General features: G+C 36.3%; 2 long non-coding RNA genes across 3 annotated transcripts in view; one reads left to right on the top strand and one right to left on the bottom strand.

Moving 5' to 3' along the window:
• LOC110401088 overlaps positions 1-17,606 on the bottom strand; it is a 145,895-nt gene that overhangs the window by 82,071 nt on the left and 46,218 nt on the right. The gene's annotated exons all lie outside the window — the stretch shown is intronic.
• Positions 1,637-3,089, top strand: LOC110401087. Of its 2 annotated transcripts, none has more exons than XR_002440245.1 (3): positions 1,637-1,760; positions 1,944-2,079; positions 2,774-3,089. It is a non-coding gene; the product is annotated as an uncharacterized LOC110401087 (long non-coding RNA). The 2 variants fall into 2 exon arrangements; XR_002440244.1 differs by having other exon boundaries at positions 1,637-1,828.

The following is a 17,606-nucleotide window of genomic DNA, read 5'->3' as shown; positions in this document are numbered from 1 at the left end:
GATCAGGCACAGTCAACATCTACTGTAAGACAAACATCCTCTGCTTTATTTAATAATAAAATCGATCCACAGATGAGAACTAACGCTGACAACTGGATGATAACCAAAGACACAAGTAAATTGCCTACAGGTAACAAATGCTCTTGGTCCGTCCCATTTCATATCAAATACACATAACACTGTGATGCAGAGGAAGGGAATGAAATGCCAAAAGAAAAATGCACTTAAAAGAAAATCCAAGTCCTCGTACAAACCTCAAAGCTCATAATTTTTCAGCAATCTGTAAAAATGTCACTCTGCTCCCACAATTATGTTCCACAGAATCACTACAGCACTGTCCCTGGATAGGGAAGAGACTCAGGGTCTTACATGTTTATAGATCCACAAGCTAAAAACCCTTGAATATCAAATGGATAAGGCATCATACATGAATGCGTTTTTCCTGTCAGTTTACAAAATTAAGAATCTACATAGATACTGTGTTTTGTTGTGGTGGTTTTTTTGTTTTATTATTTAGGCTGTTCAAGAAGAAATCATCACAGCTACAAATACATCTTGAACAAAGACAGAAACACACTTTGAAAGCCGTAAGTACATACAGCAATATTAGAGGAAAACTCAGGCTGTGAAAGTGGGCTTGGCTGCATCAGTATCTAAATCTATGCACACTAGTCAGGAGACATATGTGCACACACTGAACAGAGGAAACGTTATACTAGAAACAAGTAAACATCTCCATTCAGTTCTCATCGTGATTTTCATTTTTATATGCATATACCTTTTTCAAGAGCTTTTCATATAGGTTGACATGTAGCCTCTTTCTACCACACCTACGTGCCATGTTCTCTACAGAAAATAGGGAACTAGGCAAAATCTCAGTCCAGCAGAAGTTTATTTCGCAATTTTTCCTGTCTTAGCAGGACAGCTAAAGTTCCCTTTCAAAGAAGTTGTTAGGAGCAGGACACTTCTGCAAGGGAATACAGTTGAAATACCTTAAGCTTAATAATCCACAGCCATCAGAAAAATAACCTCATCTTTAACTTTGCAAACACTAAAGAACAGAAGAGTATTTTGTAGTCACACTGCCTCCCCTCAATCCCTGTGAGTTCCTACATCAATTAAATTCCTTACATCTCAGCACATCATCCCCAGCCCACCAGAAAAGCCTAGGACACAGCTCATCTGCTTACCATGTATGCTTTGCTTTACACTCCTGCCTCAGAAGCTTGAGCCTAAGAAAAGCGAGAAATGTTTTGTCTTTAAGCCAGCCCACAGCCATCAGATCTAGATCTGCTTTACTTTTGTTAGTGGGTTATTCCTGTTAATCAGGGGACTTTGTTCTATCTTGGGAGATATCAGATCAGACAAGCTTCTCTTCTTGGAGGCTGAGCTAGAGAATCAATTCCTCTTTGTTCTAAGGAGCACAGAAGGAGCTGCAAGAAAAATGGGATTCAGGATGATATTTCCATCCTGCTGAGACTGCTACGGTCTGGCTCTGATGTGAATTGTGGCATAGAGCCTGACCAACAGGGATTTTATTCAATTCAAGTCTGAAAGTAAGAAGCTGAGATACACTAGAAGAATCTAGAACTGCACGGGGCTTGCTCTCTGCACCTCATAATGCATGTTGCTCCTGCCAAGGTCTGCGGCATTGCACAGAGCCTCTGAGTAGAGGAGAAGATGAGAATCAGATCCCCTAGTCACAGGAGCATCTCTGCAAAGGAAACAGCCACCAAAAAGCACATTCTGCCTATTGACAGGTATTCTCAAAAAAATCAATCCACTCATCAGAAGGAGAAAAGCTTAGTAAGCAGCTGCGGGATATGAGGTACAGCCCAAGAAAAATAATTAAGTCAATTAAACACAGCAAAAAATGTACGGTGTTGGAAAGCAACGCAGTGCAGTGACAGAGCAAGGATTTACTGATTCACGTTCTCCATCAGCCTCACTGATGTTCCATCTGAAAGTCATCACCAGCCTCAAGGTTTCGTGGACAGAAGTCATCAACAATTCTGAAGTCTAGGACTGTATCACGCAAGACCTTACTTCAACACCAGCAGGAACTCAGGACTGAAATAAGTAAATTTTATCTCACTATTATTTCCCCTGGGTAACTCAATTTTCATTTATCTCCTACAATGGTAAATTTCTATTAATAAACAGGAAGTGCTCACATGCATATATATACAGACAGACCACAGGCAGCTTTATTTGGAGCTTTTTCTTTGGTGGCAGCCAATGTTATTTCAGACCAGTTTGAACACTTTCTGCCTATTAACTTTGGCTATTCTGATTTTGCTCACAGCAACGATGTGATCATTGCATTAACAACAGCATGGAGGCAGCTGGGTTCAGGTTCTATTCAGCAGATTGACAAGGGGGCAGCGTCAGTAAATCTAAATAGGCAAGGAATAATATTATATAAGCAAAAAGCACATCACAAAATACAGGGGAGGAAAAAAAACATTTCTAGCAAATGTACACTGCTGACGTTTAAAATGCTTTCCCACAACACTGCAACACCATTGTATATTGATTTTTGTTTGAGTGGGCTTACCATTCGAATGCAGAATGTCTGCAGTTGCATGTAGTTGAGTAATTAAGTTGATGTACTTTGCACAGGCCACTTTTGAGCACTAGAACAGTGGAAAGTGTTTAAGTAACTGACCAGGCATTTCATTTTCTTCAAGCCTGGTGAAATAGAAAAGCAGAGATTTCCTCCCATCATCAATTTTCCTGACAGTCCATCTTCTTTCTGTGTTATCTCTTTCAGCCTTTTACAAGGAAGCCTTCAGTAAAAGATGTGCTTCAGGGAAAGGTTTACTGTCACAGCAAGACCATCTAAAAGAAGAACATCACCTGGGACCAGTATAAAGCCTGGAAGTATGACTGTAACCATCCATGTTTGGAAGCTTTTTGTATGTTTGTATGGATATGAGAGGAAACAGCAATACTCAGATCTTTTTTCCTTCAATGTTTCAATCTAGTGCTTTCATCCTGCACTGCTCAATTGTAACAGAAGAACATACTTCCTTCACTACAACAGGCAGGACTGGCTTGCAGCAACAATATCCGCTTCAATAAATTTCCGAAAGTATTCCCGTTTATTTCTTGCTTCCTTATTTGTGATAAAACATTTAGCTCTGAGTCTCCATGACTCTGAAACTTCATGTTAAGCACATGTGCCAGCTTATATTGCATTCTTACATTTCCAAGTCATAAGAACAATGTGTATAATCCAGTCCAACAGAGAATTTGAGCCTCCATCATTAAATCTAAAGCAAGACACTTGTAAAATTGCCCTAAGTCAACATTTTGGCACACTAATATTATCAAGAATAGCCATTTGACCATAAAATTCCTTTCTCAATAATCAGAATTTGTGATGAATGACAACACTTGAGGAATATTTTTCCTAATTGCTAGCACCAAAAGGCGAGATTAGCATTTTTCCTGTCTTAGCTTTTCTTCTGATCCACATGGAAGGAAATAGCGTAAATATTCCTGAAGATGGTCATTTGTTCACTCCTTCCACAATACCATTTACTGATGTATTGAAATTTATGCCCAAGTCATTTGTGGAAGAGGAGAGATCAGGAACCTTTATCAAAGGCTTCTATTCTGCTTCCCTCCTGCTTCTTAGAAAATTACCAGCCCAAACCAAGATTCTTAGTATAGCCTTAGTCCTTTAAGACACGTTCCAAGATTCTCCATCTAAAATAGCATTCTGCAATCTCTCTCCCCTTCACTCCCAACAGACAGCTTCAATTATAAAACCTGCTGAGATAAGGTCTCTCTTTCATGAAACTAATGAACATTTGAAATTATGTACTGAACTAATGGATATTGAGCCCAGAATAACTATTTGGTAGGTGGTTTCATCACTTCTTCCTCCTTGGAAGTTATAAGCAAAATGCAGTAGCATAAAATAAAATCTTTGACATGATAAATATTAACTCTCTAAAAACTGACAACTAGCTTCTAAAAGTGAAATAGACCTAAAGCAATCACGTAAACAGAGCCTCTCTTTTCCCAAAAAATAATTACAAATGAAAACTTGCAGGCCACCTGGGAAACAATGCCATTCTCTCTCACTGCTTTCTTAAAACATTATCTGAAGAGCAACATCTATGCAGCCTTAGCATAAACTGAATAAAACAACCTCAGAGTCCATTTTGCTATATAACATTACATGAAATTATGTGAACAAGCTAACTGCAAGGTTAGAGCAAGCTAACTGACAGGTTGCTAGCAAAGTACTGTATTTGAAGAAGTTATTTTGAGCGTAGATTTGAGATTCAAAGTACAGCCATATAAAAACAAATTGGGATAAAATACTAACTGTTGTGGTTTTCTATTAAATTATTGCTAAAATAAAACTGTGCTGCAAGAGGACAATGTCTTAAAATGAATATTCTCATCACGTTGATAGGAAATGCCTTAATTAATATTCTAATGGCAAAACAGCCAACTCCATTGAGTGTGCAATGAATGCAAGAGGAAATATTGGTCATATAAGTCTAGTTGGACTAGATTAATCCTTTTAAGTAGCAATTCTGGAATTACATTTTAAAACAAACTTTGAGATTTCTGCTTTCTGCTTAAATCTGCTTGAGCTATAAATACTGTCTAATCCAAAATAATAGTTAGACGTCAGTAAAGAAGATTCAGATTCTGCTGTTGAACTTCTGCATTCACTTGAGGTCAAACCACTTGATCTCCCTGATTAAGAACTTCAAAAGGCAGTAACAGAATTTACTAATGAATTCTTTTTGCTAATCAAACTGTGTGAACTGTACACTAACTCACATAAACGCCTTTTAAAACTTCTGCCTCAAGTCTCCATCTCCTACTGTTTTCTTTCTCTGACTACTTTCTGTCAGAGCCCCCCCCCAGGAAATGAAAAGAGGAACTGGGTATATTCAGGTCTTCTGCTGGTGGCACTGCAAGAATACTGCAAAGGAGGAAGGTACAGTCTGTCAGATAGAAACATGCTAGGCCACAGATGCCAACTAATGTAAGCCATTAAGAATTGACAACTTTGTATTAATACGTTTGAATTTAAGTTTTGCCACCTCCAGCAATTATCAGTGAACAAGAAAAGCCTCTCAAACAACGGAATATTTTTTGAAGAATTTTTGTATCTTCTCTTAAAGTTATAGTTTAAGAAACAGACTGTAAAATTTCAGACTGAATTTTAATTCAGTCCAAGTGCTGGGTTTTTTTTTCATAAAAATTGATAATTGGCAACTCCATCCACTGTAATAGAGAGACCAAAGAGACATCGTGAGGACAGCGCTATTCCAGCCTGATACCAACTTTCTATATATGCAGATCTGATGTTCCTTTAGCAATAAGGAACTGCTAAATAAGCAGTGCCCATTCAGAAAATACAGATTTCTTGCATTTGATTTGAAAAGGGTCTTTGAAGGCCAATATGGCATGCCCCATTTCAGCACGCAATTTCCACCATAGCTAGCCAACTACAACTGAGCCACCCTCTCTGTGAAGTATCCAATACTGCTTCTACTTCAAAAGGCCTGGTGAAATTAATTTGTAATACAAACAAATGGATTTCTAAGTTGTAATTTTTAGCTTAAAATAACTCCGTGAAGAAATTATCTAAATGTTCTGCATAACTCCGTCTGAAATAGGAAAAATAAGAGTTGGGTTTTTTTTTCCAAGGCATTTTGGGAGCTGGCAGAACTCTCAAATCATTGTGAAAAACTCTCATTTCGATATTTTTTTTTTTCTGCTGCTATTTTTTATTTGTAATAACCAATTGTTACCAAAGTACAAGCTCCCGGTACAGGCTGGGTGATATTGCTTCCCATTTAAGCAACACTGCTACAGCACAGTCCCTGGCAAACGCACAAACAGGATCTTGATTCATCTCCAAACATAAGTGAACACACTTCTGGTGGCCTGATTTTCCATTAATGTCTCTGACATACTTTCTACGCAGGTAAACTACCGCGGGCACATTTGCACAGCAGATGAGGTGCAGTCTAAAATCTGGATAAAATCTGCTTAGATGAAACAGTTTAGTGATAGTATCAGTTTGGATATGATTCTCTCCAGCATAAAGGGGGGTCCTCCCACCGGCTTTATTGTCTGCTTGTGCATTTGAAATCATATTATGGAGGAAAAATTGGAGACTGACTCAATACCTTGGGCAATGAATACACTGAAACAAGTCCCCCTTCAAGGTATTTATCATTATAAGTTCTGACAGGCTACCATCCCAAAAAGAGATTGCTCACACATGTTCATAAAGCCAATTTATTACTACAGTGAATCTCAAATCGTGCCTGGAAGAGGCACATACTGGATCTGTTTAGAACATAAATTTAATATAGCACGATGGTGAAACTTGGAGGAACTTGAGTGAATAAAGGTAATGTTCCAAAAGAGCTGTGTCATTTTTTATTGACACCGTAGGGCGGGAGAGGAGATTTACATTTCTATACTAAGAATGTACATTTCCCCAAGCACTTTTAAACAGTAACGATTTCTCAGCTGCTATTCTTTCTTGTTACTTCAAGTAAATCTAACAAGTTGAGCTAATATCCGAGGTAATGATCGCCCTTTCTCTGGAAAGAGGAGTCTTCATTTTCTGTATCATTCACAAACCACTGCAGAGCTCACTTGAAGTCAAAACAAGCTTTACCACAGTGAAGGTGAAGCAGATTTGTTGTTGAAGTTAGATATAGATCCCACTTTCTGAGCACTTGGTTAATGACAACAAAGTTACACCGTTCAACACCTAAGAAATTATTGACCATCTTCAACTTCTGTTTGGATCTAAAGTAATTCAAGGGTATAAAGTACATGGCTGTATCAGTAAATTCAATGATTTAACTTCTGCTCAAGTTGAGACATGGTCAGAAAGTTAGGCTATCAAACACTAGTAAAAGGAAAGTGAATGTTTCCAAGTGGTCATTGCTATTAATGTAGACAATTGCTGTCAGCAGAGGCATCTTTTGTCTGAGTTATTACGCACCTCAGCATTACCAGTACAGGTTCTCCAACACTGTCATTACAGTAGAGGGGAAAGTAATTTTTAACTATAGCTTTATGAAATTTCAAATGATTTTATCATGTTTCAGGCGCATCCAGAAATCTTGGGTATTTTCATCAAAGTATCAGAAATCATTTCCATATACATTTCAGTTCTATCTTTTGTTATTACAGATCTAAAAATCTAATTACACTGTTTGTATGATAAAACATTTCTTAAGAAACAAGTTAGTATAATTCCATTCTGAAATAGCTTAGAATTATCTGAAGTATTTTTGAAATCAGTTAACGGAAAGACCCCTTAATTTTTCAGCGAAGGAAAGACAGAAATCGAACATGTTGAGAAAGCTTAAGATCCAGCCATTGCAAAAACAGTATTTTGAGCAGCTGGCTAACATTGTCAGAATACCCCATTTTCAACTTCTTGTTATTTCTCAAAACAAACAAACCAACACTGCATCAAGGAGACACAACTATACAGGAAGTGTTTCCATTCATTCCCAAGCTAGCACTTCAGATCACCTAGTATTTTGAATAAATGTGTTATGCTCACTGGCAAAGAGCCAAAATATTATGTTCATGTAGTACTTCTGAGCCATACAGAAGGTTTTTACCGAAATCAGAGAAATAAATTATACCCAAGATGCTGAGAGAATAAAAGCAAAAGAAATGGAAAGTAACAGATGAGAATCCAGGTTAACAAGAATTCTTCCAAATCGTTCTCATTTGCATATTTGCTTGGATATCTATACAATAGTAAAGAATGAATGCTTTCAGAGAAGCGTACACATTATAGCACCACATCTTAGTTACCAGCACAAGAATTTGTAAGGAGGCTGTCTGACATACACAAGGAATGTGGTCTTCGCTCGCGAATAAAGGCAAAATCCAGAACTGAACTGCACTACCCTTCTCAAATACAGTCTGAAAAAAAACGTATTTTCCAATTGAAAAAATGAAACTGTTGATCCTGAATTAGCTGCTGGACCCTCACCACAAAAATGCCATTCTTATTACAAATGCATTATTCATAATAAATCACAGGTTTACGACACATTGCAGAGCAAGTGTAACAAAAGCAACTGTTCTAAATTGCTTAAAACCACACCTCAGTATGGAGATGATTACTGACATTAGAATGGAGATAATTGTATACATTACTGTAAATATAATCAATCTTCTTTGAAATGAATGATGACATCCAAGAAAATGTTTCGTTGAAATAGTTTAACGAAAACTACATCACCTTAAATAAACAGCTCTGTAGGGTTGCACCACTGACCATTAGCCCTCTACTGAATTCTACAGGAATACTATTCTCTCTTAAAAATTAAATAAATAAATAAATACATCCCCCAGGAAAGAAGAAAACTGAGGACAACACTTAATTCACCATGTTCCCAAAATTTTGTCTATATGATGGACACTATTTACGCAAGACGAAGGCCATAGTAACAATCAGTCATCTTTTTTCAAGCTAATTTACACTCTGCACATAGATTTTTCCCATTCATCCCTACTTGTCACATTAAACATTTAGACTGCAGTTATGAGAAACTGTTCCATGTGACAGAGATAGTAAGAAATAATATATTGTAGCTTTAAGGGATTAACGTTAAGTGTGATGATAGGGGGCATTCCCTCACAACTACAACATAAAACTTTCACATGAAGGAAGGATATAACACTACAAAGATCTAGATGTAGATAAATAATAAAGAGAATAAATTTCAGCAGCATGCATTTATAGCTATATTGGGGCATTTAAAGACATCATGTATATTTAATAGGTAGTGAACAGGAGTCACGAAATGTAAAGTCCTTAAAGGCAAGCAGTTTGACTTGGGTATTAATTTATCATGTGAACTTTGCCATGCTTTGGAAAGATTCAGTGTGCTCTCCCATCTATTTTATGGACAGGTTTAATTCTAGCAGCCTAAGAAGGATGACTGTAGTCATGGCCACACTTCCCTTGAAATATGTCTGCAAAGGAAAAATGGCTAGATTTCAAGTACGCTGGCCAAAACATTATCATTTGCATCACTTAGCAACTACTAAAAATAATTGGGTTTACAGAAATATTAATGGATCTATGCTAATGCAGAGGCTGTACTTTTAGGTTCTAGAAGTAGGGAAAGCAACGTACAATTTTTATGCTATATGATTCAGTATTATTTTTTTACTGCAAAAAACCTCAACAGCATCTCATTAAAAATACACAGGGGAAAGTTTTCATAAATACTTCAATATTTTTTATTCTTTGTTTACTATTTCCTTTGTTTTAGAACATATACTTTTATTTTGTTTGAAGGTCTAGAAATATTCTTTAAGACGACCGTTTCAAATTATTTGGCACCACTTTCTTATTCTTCAGCTACCAAATTCTATATCTGCTCAAGATTATTCACTGCTTTTTCACCTTAATTTTCCACCCCTTATTTTATACAACCTTTAAACTAAAATGGGAAAGTTCAGAAAGTTAAGGGGAAAATAAAAAGAGGTAACTCTCTTAGATATTCATTTTATTGCCTTAAGAAAAAAATATGTAAGCAAAAAGGGGACAATTAGAAGTTCTTCTGAGAAAATGAATCAAAACTCTTAAAAAGAATCTATTTCATTAATGATCCTAACAAAAATTTTACCTATAAATTGCTTTTCCATTTATGTTTTTTATATTGTATCTCCTATTGTGATTTTTCTACTTCCCTTATAAAAAGAAAAAAGGATTCACTGCCCACAGTCTGCCAGGGCGATACACAGACAGAAGTGCCCAGCCTGAGCAGCAGTGATATTTTCACAACGGAATGTAAGGGTCATGAAAGAATACAGGGGCCCCAAGAGTACTGCAATAATTGTGCCTCCTCGTTTTCTCTGGAAATAGTACATCTATATGGTCCTCATAAAGGTGGTTGAGAGGGTAATAAGAAGCTGTTTATGTTATTCCTTTACCAATAGAGAATCTATATGCAGAGAACATTGCCAACTGGACAGATCTACTCGAGGCTACCAAGACAGCTCAAAATATATTTACAGGGTGTCATCATCTGTCCATTATGTTCTCTAAGGTAGAAATAAAGATTGCTTTCCCTCAGAAAATTCATTCTTTGGCACATGTTTAAGACTCTGGTAACAGATTTAAAAAAGAAAAAAAATCTGAGCAAAGACAAGTCAGCAACCATTAATGCCTTACATTGCAAACAATATTTTTCCCTGAAAATATTCCTTAAAAGTTCTCAAGAGAAGAAATCAGGGCAGATTACTTTTTAACAAATTGCTAATAGACAATGTCTTTCAAACTCACTTATGTACATGTCTACTCAAGCGAATAATCAAATTTACAAATATGCAAGCATATCTCCATAAGTATGCAAGAACAAGCATTTGAACATAACGAAGTCCTGCTTTGACAGTTATTAAATCTGCACCCAAAAACAACGCTGGAAGAATACTAAAGTGAAAAAGTCAATCATGCAAAAGCTAGCAAGTACCAGCATAACACCTAAGTTTATGTACTGTAATATTGTTATGCTCACATTTTCCCATTGAATCACCAACTAATTCTATCTATGGATGGACTGTTCTCATTTAAGAGGGAGCCATTAAGTATTTTCAGGGTGAGTTTTTTTGTTGCTTGTTTTAACTACTAAACAGTTTCATAAGCTACTTACTGAACACTACTCAAATGCTGATGATGACATTACTCATTTCCCCAAGCCGCATGGGATTTTACAAGATACTTTCCACCAATACTGAATGAAGTAGTTTCTCTGCTACTAGGAGGTAAAGGGGGTAGGAGAGACATTTTGAAAATGAGGAGGTGACACCTGCAGAAGTTACAATCAAAAGTGCCTTTTAATTTGTAGATCCAATTGAAATGCCTTCCTGTTGACTGGTTGGTTGGTTGTTTTTTTTTTTTTTTAGCAAATCTCATTATATAGAACACTCTATTGAACATTCAACACACTATTTCCATTGTTTCTGCTTCTATGAGGAATGCTTAGCACTTAAAAAATCAGATCGCTAGTCCTCAAAGAACACAACTAGCGAGCATTAGTAACAAAGAGTTGTAGTTTCTTCTTACTAGCATTTTGTTAGCCACCAAAAATATACTATAGGATGGAATTTAAGTGGTATTTTTGTTTTTGTTTTTTTTTTTTTACCAGTTTGATTTTGTAAAGTTTGACAATTATCCATTTCAAGCTGTGTTAGCAAATTCTGGGTTCCTGAATTCTTGAGCCATCCACATTGTCAGACGGTGTCACGGCACCTCTGCGATGCTAAGAGACCAGCAGCAGAAGCAGGGCAGCACACAACTCCACATCCCCAGCTCCCAGCACCTGAGACTGATCAAGGCAAACTCCTGCCTGGGGTCTGCTGCACTAGCCCAGAACACGCCCAGTACAGACGAAAAGACTTGAAAGACTTAAGCTGCCTCACTACGAACCGTTTACTGCACGTGCCCAAATTGCAATGTTTTCAAGCCTCGTAATTTGTTTAAATTTGAGTTATTTTCAGCAAATGTTACATTGCTGATTCCCTGCCAAATTGAAATTCCTGCTCCAAAGTACCAATTTTCTCCACAACATGTTACAAATGATTTTTACGTATATACAAGAGTGGGTTTGGCCAGTCTTATTCTCAAAATTATTTGATGCATTTTACGAGAAAGTTTCCACTCTTAAGACAGCATCTTAGGAAAGGGGGAAAAAATCTTCCCAAAAATTCCATCTGACAAAGCTCTAGGCATAACACTATCTTGACCGTAAGCATCAGCAGTACTTCCATTTATAACATATAAATGATAAGTGTGGGGAAAAGCTAGAGAGGGTCTCAAACAAGCAATCCAAATGACCCAAGACAGAGTGTTCTGTGGATTACAGCAGTAGTGCTGTAGAGTTACTGCAGGTTGCTCATCTGTTTCCAATTTGTTTTGATGAAGGTAATTTCTCACAGTTTTTTGGACCAATTTCCTCTTTTTTGGGGACATCTAATTAAGTACAAAAGAATGCCCATTTTATGACATGCTTTAAAGTGGTTCATTAGTTTTTATATATTGATAGTAAATCTGCTAATATCAATATTCAGAAGGTGACCAGAAAAAAACAGTGGTTCCAAATTCCCTCCCCCCAACAACAGAGGAAGCTTCGAAGAATTTTACCAGCTGAATACAATAATAGATATATATTGCAACCAAACCTTAGTTCATTTGCAAGCACTAATACTTAATACATTATTATTTAAATTACTGCTACATGCCATATTCTAATGTGGTGCAAAGTTACTTAATCATTATAATTGCTAATTTAATACTTTAATGGGAACAGAAATAAGAGCCACCTTGATCCAGCCTCAGCCTCGTGATGCTCGGGCCAGCAGTACTTACATGGCTTAAAGTGAACAAATTCTAAATTACCTCAGCTTAATTTTTCTTCTGTTAATAAATATGCATTAGGAACTGTAAATATGTATAAAACTATATTTATCCTTTTCCTTCAACTAGAAAGATCAGCATGTGCAATATACTCTAATATTACTTCTTGAAAATCAAGATGCTCAGCTCAGCAGTGGTAAAGACGATGCCATCCTTGCCCCAGAGGTCCCCGTTTAAAGGAACCAAGAGCAGGACAATATGCAGAGCTAAGGGGCATATTATGGGCTTCACTATACTCCCCCAGCATTTGCTACTGCTTGATTAACATGTTGTTTCACACACACTACCCAGACACCCATTGCATTCCCCTGCCTAGAATTCACAGACATTATTTCTATGGAGAATAAAATCCACAGCTCATAAACACAATAATCTTAAAGGGAATACACTAATAGATCTTTATGAGAAACTAATGTTGTAAAATGACTCAATGGAAAAATTATGCGCTAGGAATTAAGAAATGCTCAAAGAAAGGGATTTGAGTAGTCCTGCTTTTGTCATAGCAGAACACAACTGCCTATAACTGCACCACAGATAGACTCATGGACTACCTGAGTGAGATAAATATTAGATTTAAGTCAAAGGTAAAGTAATATGTTATTGCATATAGCTATAACACAAAGTTTAAGCATCACTAGGCACAATTTTAAATAGAAGAAATGAACTGCGCTGCAATGGCAAAACACACACCTACGTATCTGGAGAAGATCAAAAGAAAAAGGAGAGAGATTTTCTTGGGAGTTCACGGAGCTGAGCCCTGGAACATAAACACTTTTGGTCAATTCTGTAAATGTTGCGCTAAGAGCTCACTGCGGAACAACAAAGCATCCCCTTCTTGAAAATAACACGATAATCATAAGGTGGAAGACATCTACTTGAAGCGATTGGGAAATTGCCTTTTATTGGCTGATACTGCCAGCGTTGCACGTTGCAAGCAAAAACATTCCTGTTACAAAAAATGTGGTCATGGATAGAACAAGCTATCAAGATCTCATCAAAACACGCTTCTGTTTGACCTCGAAACTAATAACATTACTCACAAACTTTGTTCTCCTACAAACAGATCTCTCATTCTTTGTGTAGTACTCCTTATGTAAGCCTACAATTCAGAGCCAGTGATCTGTATGCGCATCAGACAAGGCTAACTTTGAAAAGTGAATTTATGACTGGTATGCACCAAAAGTTTGCTCATCGACTGTCAGCAGCATTATCAGATAAAACAGTCACTGGTGAGACAGTGACAAAGTTCAGGAGATACAGTACAATTAGAAAAGGAGGACAGATTTTTGCAACACTGGTGAGATATGTATTAAGAGCAAGTCAGACTTCTCGGCATACTCTGCTTCTGAACAGCATCAGTGAATGTGAGGTCTTCGTAGAGTTAAGCACCTTTAAAATGCAGCCAGCACATCACCTCTAAAGATAGCAAAGGACAATAAAGATGCACGCTTATGAACACAGTAAGAATACAAAAAGGAAATAAAAGACATAACAGAAAAAAATCTGATGTCCATCAAATTGGTCTAGAGTAACAAACTCGTACAATGACTTCTTTAAAGACTAAACATTTGCCCCTGTACTTCCTCTAAGAAGCAACACTCACACCACGAACACTTGCAAACAGCAGGCTTAGCCTTAAATGATGCAGTTTTCCCGAAAGTTTCACAAAACTGTACGTCAAATGCAGTTCAAGCTATTGAGATATGTCATTGTCAATCAACCTTTTTTATGAAAAAGGGAACTAATTATAACAATAATCACCTTTTTTTTCCTACTTCAGTCTAATCTTCATACACAAGATTTATACAAGTAAATATAGACTTGCAGTACACTGCAGTCTGCATTATCCTTATTCTTTCATTTCAATCATGCATTAATTTACATAACATTAATTCACAACAGGCAGGTTGTATTTTAATACCAAGGAGAATACAGGTTTGATATTCATTTCAAAAATGAAGCCAAACCCCTATACTTTATATAAATTATATCCAACACATTCAATAGGTTTTGGTTTTTGTTTTTTTGTTATTACAGCAAGATGCTATTGCATTTAAAAAAAATAAAAAGCAACTCAAACACAAATAAATTAGTCTATTGAGCAGCCTTCAAGCATTCAGCAAGCCCAAAATTTAAGCACACTTCAGCTTGTAGGGCTTCATTAATCATTCATGAATGAACACCACAAGCTGCAGAAATATTTCACATCTGTAACTACTGGCCAACTGGAAGGAACAATTAGTTACCAGATGATGTTTTGTTTACAGGTACTCCTCTGTGATACATGATTTTGATACTTGCATGTCTAAAATAGTATTTGATGGAAGAATATTCATTTTCAGGATGCATCAATATCTTCATGAATAACCAAGAGCTATCCAGCTACTCACAATCACAAATTGCATGACCTTTAGAGAGTACTTCAAACTATTCTTTTCAGAGCAGGATTTAATACAGCCTCTCTAGTTAAGTGATGGAACTGAGCAGTAAATGTCACAGAAGGGTACGCAGCAACGACCAAAACAGATGACGGGGTAGCATAGCACTCTCCTCACTCCTTGTCTCAGCATACTCACACTGACCACTGGTGGTTAAAAGCTCTGCCTTGATATTATCTCTGCTTTATGTTTGGTGGCTTAAAAGTACCTCTAGTGTACATCAAATTAAATAAAGTATAAAGGGAAATGCACAAAATTTCATATTAACTGTCTTTGTACTTGAGACGCTCTGAAATAAAAGCATATTCCCAGCACAAGATGACTGAAATAAAAACCTAGAGTTCTTCCCTTCTGAGATGATAACTGGTAATTTCTGACTACACCTTTATTTATATGGGTGATATATAGGAGTTTAAAATTTTTCACCGTGTTTCTTATCCTCACAGCCTCAATACATATTTCAGAAGTAAACAATGTGAATGTTTATTTTCATAGATCAAAAAAGTCAATAAATATTTTTGATATAGCAAGTAAAATGAATTAAAATAGTTAACTAAGGCTTGACAAAATGGTATAATTAGTGGACAACTCTGAAATAAGGCTATTTAAAACAAAATCTTACGATTTCTAATTGAGACTCTCACATAAATTTCTTCACTCCCCTCTCTGGAAAAAAAATATGACACGGAGTTATTTTAGGAAGTTCTAGAATACATGACTGCTAGTTCTGCTTCCACCAGCACTGCTCTTGCAAATCAATATAAACACAGGATGCAGCATAGCTACAATGCCAGTAATCCAAAAAAAACCACATTTTCAAACATCATACATTTTAACTTCAAAATTTTTCTTACAGTTATCTAACAGTAACAGATTTGAATTGATTCAATGCTACAAAATTGCACTTTTTGAAGCCTTTAATTTCCCCACATTGCTTCTGAAGACTGCAATAGCATTTGTGGATCACCACCTGTCACTGTCATACACCGATGTGATGCTAATAATAAACATTATGCCTTCTGCACTATTTGTTGAACTTGGTTATGTTACACGACTTCCTGTTCTAGAACATTAAATTTAGCATATAAAAAAAAGACACTGATGTTTCAGTTGGAAGACTGCTATTATTTTAATTGCAGTCTGACATTCCTTCCCCTCAGTAGAGAGGTTTAATTCTACTCAGGAGAGATGTACACACTCCACAAAAGGAAAAGGTCATGCAACAACAGTCAAGATGCACTTTATCATAATATTGTGTAGAGAAGTGGAAGAAACACACAATTATGTTCTCCTCTCACATGCTCTTCAACTCTAGAAACGCCTGCCCTAAAGAGAAATTTTTCAATCCTGTACTAAGTAGCTTCATAGAATAGATTTACATACAAAACTATAAGTAAACCACAAAGCAAAGGTATACAACTGACTGATTGCTAGTAATTGACAATGCACATCACTGGCATTGCCCCTGTCCAAGTCATAGATAGGGAATTAAGCTACAATACTAATGACAACTGGTAGATACTATTGCTTCAGGGATGGATATATGGTCTTTTGAAGTCAGCATTATAACGTGCAGATCTTTCACAATGTTGTTACAGCATATGCAATTTAAATACGGAATAAAGCTATTCATGCTGAGAGACAAGGAACAATTTATCACTCTCCTGTTCCACACAGACGTTTAAAGGATTTAATCTCCTTGGGGAAACAAAATTATCAGTGATGGTTGAGACTTAAAGAAATGCAAGACTGATCAAAAATAGTATAAACATAATAATTCAACATGTTTAAGAATCTATCACGATCTCTACAAAACAAATTTGGATGTGCAATGAATTCTAAGTTAAGCAGATCGTTACATTTACCAGAAGCACAAGAAAAATGAAATTACATAAAACACCAGAAACACCAACACTTTTCCTTTGTCTGTTCACAGAGTTATATTTTAGCTCTACTTCTTATATGGAAATATTGTGAATCACACATCAAGGAACACTGCATGCTAGCAACATTTTTTAGCTCTTTTCTATTAATAGTTTTAAAAAATAGTAGGAATCAAACTGTTGTACTTAGAGAGAGTGAGACTTCTAAACTTCCTAAATCGTTTTCATAACAGCGTAAAGATCATTGCCCATTTTCTTGTTGCAGCGACTGTGATTAAAAAAAAATATCACAATTACAACTCCGCAATTCTGATGGCCTAACAACACGAATAGGTGGATTAAATAATGCTGAAGTGAACTTGCCTGGCTATGACAATCCTAAACACAAAGAGAAAAGCTTGGGAAACATTCAATTACAGCCCAAGACCCTTAGGCAAATGTAAAGCATCACTAGAATTAAAAACACTTCCCTTTCAAAGAATATTCTACATTTATACATACATTCCTGCATCCACATGGACTGCTCAGACAATTACATATAAAAATCAATTTTTCATTTACATGTTTAATGAAGAATTTGTAAATCTAACTGATACACCAAATTCAGAGAAAATACTCCGAAAATGCCAAGTGACAGAAATGCTAAATTAGGGAAAGATTTAAAGTTCAAACATGGCTACAATAGTCTGAAAAGAAATAAAAAAAGAACACTTCTCATGCATTTGCTCAGAAGAAATGTTCTGTATCTCTAACACACATTAATTGTGAAACCATGTCTGGAAATGCTCTCAACACCTGCATTCCAACTTCATCCTTTACTTTTTTTACTATTTC

This window comes from Numida meleagris, chromosome 6 (assembly GCF_002078875.1).
Source record: "Numida meleagris isolate 19003 breed g44 Domestic line chromosome 6, NumMel1.0, whole genome shotgun sequence".
NCBI lineage: Eukaryota > Metazoa > Chordata > Aves > Galliformes > Numididae > Numida > Numida meleagris.
This window is presented reverse-complemented; position numbering and strand designations above follow the sequence as displayed.